The sequence below is a fragment of the Chrysochloris asiatica genome, unplaced genomic scaffold, assembly GCF_000296735.1.
Source record: "Chrysochloris asiatica unplaced genomic scaffold, ChrAsi1.0 scaffold00303, whole genome shotgun sequence".
NCBI lineage: Eukaryota > Metazoa > Chordata > Mammalia > Afrosoricida > Chrysochloridae > Chrysochloris > Chrysochloris asiatica.
Window position 1 is genome coordinate 1,022,611 of NW_006408821.1, and position 4,572 is coordinate 1,027,182.

Below are 4,572 nucleotides of genomic sequence, written 5' to 3' on the forward strand. Positions count from 1 at the left end.
CTTCCTTGTTGTTCTTCAAAGTAGCATAGTATTCCAGTGTGTGTATGAATTTCCATGTAGTTAATTCTGTTTCTTTTATCTTCTTATTTGTGATTTCTAAGTTTATAGCATTGTGATCTGAAAAAATGCTTTGTAGTATTTATATGTTTTTAAAATTTATTGAGGCTTGCTTTGCAGACTAACATACTGTGTTTTCTGGAGAATGTCCCATCTGCACTGGAAAAGAAAGTACATTGTGCTGCTGTTGGGTTGAGTGCTCTGTATAAATCTATGAGGTTAAGTTGTTTGATTATATTGTTTAGGTCTTCTGTGTCTTTGTTGAGTTTCGTATTAGTTCTGTCCTTTATCGAAAGTGGTGTCTTAAAATCTTCTACTGTTATTGTAGAGTTACCTATTTCTTCAGTTCTATTAGAGTTTGATTTTTGCATTTTGAGGCTCTTTCACTGGGAGCATAGTTTTTATTTATTTATTTATTTTTTATGGTTATATCCTCTTGTACAATTGACCCTTTAATCATGAGATAATATCCTTCTTTGTCTCTTATGTAGATTTTTGCCTTAAAGTCTATTTTATCAGAAATTAATATTGCCACTCTAGCTCATTTTTATTGCTACTAGCTTTGTATATATATTTTTGTATGTTTATCTTTGTGTGTAAGTTGTGTCTGTTATAGACAGTTTATTGAAAGATCTTGTTTGCTTACCCATTTTGCTACACTAAGTTTCTTGACTTGTACATTCAATTCATTGACATAATGACATTCAGTGTAATTATCAATAGGTATGAATTAATTATGGTCATTTTACTGTGTTTTGTGGTGCTGCTGTTTTCTTTGTTCCACATATTTTTCTGTGCTAAGTTAATTTTATTTGTGCATTTTCCTACTCAATTTCTTCATTGCTGTTTTTTTTTTCTTTCATTGCTGTTGTTTTAATGTTTACAAAATCTTCGTGAATTTTCCTTTTTTTATTTGATATGAAGATCAAATCAGTAGTGATTTTCTTTGAGGTTACCCTGAAATTTATTCCCCAGTTTAAAACAGTCTGTTTGTCTTGAAATCTACTTGACTTCCTCACTGGAAGTTCTGCAACTATACTTTCTCCTCTATTTGCTTTGTAGTTATCTTCATCATGAATTGAAAATTCTGATTTTTTTATTTTCAGTTTTGTAGCTTGTTTTACTTCGGATACTTCTACATCTGAACTGAGTTCTGGGTGGTATTACCATGTATGTAACTCTCCATTTGTTTTTTGCTATTATTGTTGGTTCTCAATACAAAGGACTCTCTTCTGATTTTTATAAATTCCTTTAATTTCTGTTCATCTGGGAATGTTTCAATTTCATTGTTGTAATTGAGACACAATTTCCCTGGGTATATGATTCTTGGTTGATAATTTTTTTTTTTTTTTTTTCTTTCAGAGATTGGTATATGTCTCTCATTTGCTTTCTTGCCTCCATGATTTCTGTCAGAAATCAGAATTTAATCTTATTGGTTCTACTTCTTAGGTGACTTCATTTCTCCTAAGCTATTACTGGGATTCTTGTCTTTGATTTTGGAGAGTTTGACTATGATGTCTTGAAGATTTTCTTTTGGGAGTCTATCTTGTTTGGGGATCATTCAACTTCTTTAGTGTTTATCTTCTGTTTTATGATGTTAGGGAAATTTTCTTCCAACAGCTCTTTGACAATTTTGTCTGTCCTTTTCTTTATCTCTTACTGTTCTAGAATTTGGATCTCTAATAAGTTATTCCTCATCGTGTTGTCCTTCAAGTTACAAATTTTTTTTTCTGACTTTCCTCTTCTTGTTTTTGTTATCAGCTACCAGTGTGCTAATCTATCTCATTGGTGGTCTTCCTCTTCTTCTCTAACCCTCCATTTTACCAAACATGATATCCTTCTCCAGTGACTCGTTCCTCCTGACATTATGTCTGAAATATGAGCAATGAAGTCTGGCTATCCTGGCTTCCATAGAGCCCTCTGGCTGTATTTATTCCCATACAGATCTGTTTGTTCTTTTGGTAGTCAATGGCACTTTTAATATTTTCTAACACCATAACTCAAGTGCATAAATTCTTCTATGGTCTTCCTTATTCACTGTCCAACATTTGCATGCATATGACGTTATTGAAAATACCATGACTTGAGTCAGGTGCACCTTAATCTTCAAACTGACATACAGGAAGTATATTGTTGTTGTTAAGTGCCGTTGAGTCAATTCTGACCCATAACAACCCTGTTTCCGAAGAGCAGCTGGTGAGCTTGAACTCCTGACCTTGCAGTTCAAAATGACTTTGCAGTCCAGTGCATTAACCCACAGGTGTACCCAATTGATGCTGTTCCCATAAATTTGTATTGGAGTTTGTCTATCCCATTGTACAATATTTTAAAAAAATGTTTTATCGTGAATTATATGGTAGTTTACATGGAAGAACATTAGTTTTACATTCATCCTATCGTATATTGTTTCATTGTCATGGTTTCAATCCCCTCCATGCATCATCAACCACCCAAAGGGTATACCTGCAAGCCTGCCCCCCTGGTAGTGAGCACACAGCCCCTCTCCCTCTCTGGGTTTAAAGTCCCCAGCTGCTCCATCTGTCCATGTCATCGTCTCTGCTTCCATCTCTGGCATCACTGCTTCTCTGGGTAAGGTCCCGCTCTCCACTCTTCTCCCTTGATGGTCCCAGGGACCTCCACTGTAGATTGCAAAGTTAATCACTCCCCTCCTTGCTACAAAATGTCTACCTTTACATTTCCAACCCTCACAATCAGTCCTGATAACAATTATTCACTATTGTATCACAAGAGACCTATCCTCATTTCCTTTCATCATCCCTGCCTAGACAGATTGTATCCTACTCAGTGGAGATTCTACCTACCTCCATGCCCTGTGGACCTACGTTCCCTCTTGAAAGTGTGTAAGCCAGTCACTTCTTTCCCTTGTACCCCTCCCTCCTCCTTTGGGTAGCCAGTGTCCAAGTTGCCCATCTCAGTCTTCTCTGTGTATGGAGGAGGTGGGAATGATCCTTGCTGTAAAGATTTGTTCCCTCTTTTGAGCTACTGCATCCATAGGTGTAGGTCAAGTTCATCAAATTGTTATTAGGTGATTCTTTTTTCCCTTTTCTTTCTTCTTCTAGTTGAACTCTGATCATCCAGTCATTGAAGCCAAGTTAAGTGGGTATTATCTGCAAGTGTGGGTGTTCTTGTGCATATACCTTCTCTTCTAATCAGGTGTACGCTTCACTCTCCACTCTAGTCCTCTGTGGCTATGTCACTGAGTCTGGGACCAAGAGTCCCCCAGGTCTTGCCACACTGGTAGCCGAGCAGGTCTCCACTCAGGTTCACAGGAGTCTATTGAACATTGTAGAGCTTAGCTCGCAACTTCATTGCTGTTTTCTCTTACTTCCCCTTGTCGGTGACGAATGTGGTCACCAATCAGAGCATGTATTCCCATTGAGTCTTAGTCTTGGAAGGGCGTTTACTCTGAGGGGACCCGACCACTTGCCTTGATATCTCCTGGGCGAGCAACTTGCTTGTTCTTGTAGTAATCAGTCGGTCTGCCATTATTGTTTTGTATTTTTCCTGTCAGTCTTTCTTTCAAGAAGTATCTTCTGTTCTTCTAACCACTCCAGGCTGGTTTGCCCATCCTTTCAAGTGGAAATTTCCCACCTCTGAAGAGTCTGGATGCTGTTCAGGATTCCACCTATGGTCTTTTGTAATGCAGAAAGCCTCTTTCACTGGGCACGTTGTGACCCCATTTTAGGTATTCCAATCAGTTATAGGTAGAAGATGTACTTATAAGCTTTCTATGGTGATATTTCTGGCTATTCCTTTCTCTCCATCTCCAGTGGCTATTTTATAATGGTATGCAAGTGAAACCAAGATTCAAAACACAGCCAAGCATCTTAACATTATTTCTCCCCTTTTCTCCATTCCAACCATGTCTCCATCCCTGTGTCCCAGAGCCCTGTTGTTCCAAGGTTGTGCATACATCATTCTTTATCTCTGTCCCACTTAACCCATGTAAACCTCCCTAATTATTCTCCTATCTGCTTTGTTCTTCCATCCCCCTCCCCCTTCTTGTATATTGCCCCTCTCCCCAGCACCCAAACTGTCCTGTGTCTATTCCCTGCCCTGTGCTCTACTTTTCCCTCCATGCCCTCTCCCCACCCCCACATCCCAGCAACCAGCAAAGAAACCCTCCCCCCCATTTAGTATGGGTTATTTTTCTTAGTCGTTTACAGTAGTAGTCCTATGCAGTATTTGTCCTTTTGTGCCGGATTAATTTCATTCAACATAATGTCCTCAAGCTTCATCCATGTTATGTGGTGGCTTGCAGCTTTCTTGTTATTCTTCAAGGTATCATAATATTCCATTGTGTGCATTTCCTACAGTTTGTTTATCCATTCTTCAGTTGATGGACACTTTGGCTGTCTCCATTTTTTGCTATTGTAAACAGTGCTGCTATGAACATTGTTGTGCATATATCTACTTGTGTTATGGCTCATATTTCTGTGGGTAAATACCAAGTAGAGTAATTGCTGGATCATAAGGTATTTCTATTTCCAACCT

At 38.4% G+C, this 4,572-nt stretch overlaps 1 pseudogene; it reads right to left on the reverse strand.

The window, feature by feature from the left end:
- Positions 1–2,885, reverse strand: part of LOC102829407 — a 39,840-nt pseudogene extending 36,955 nt beyond the window's left edge.
- Between the last annotated feature and the right edge of the window lie 1,687 nt (positions 2,886–4,572).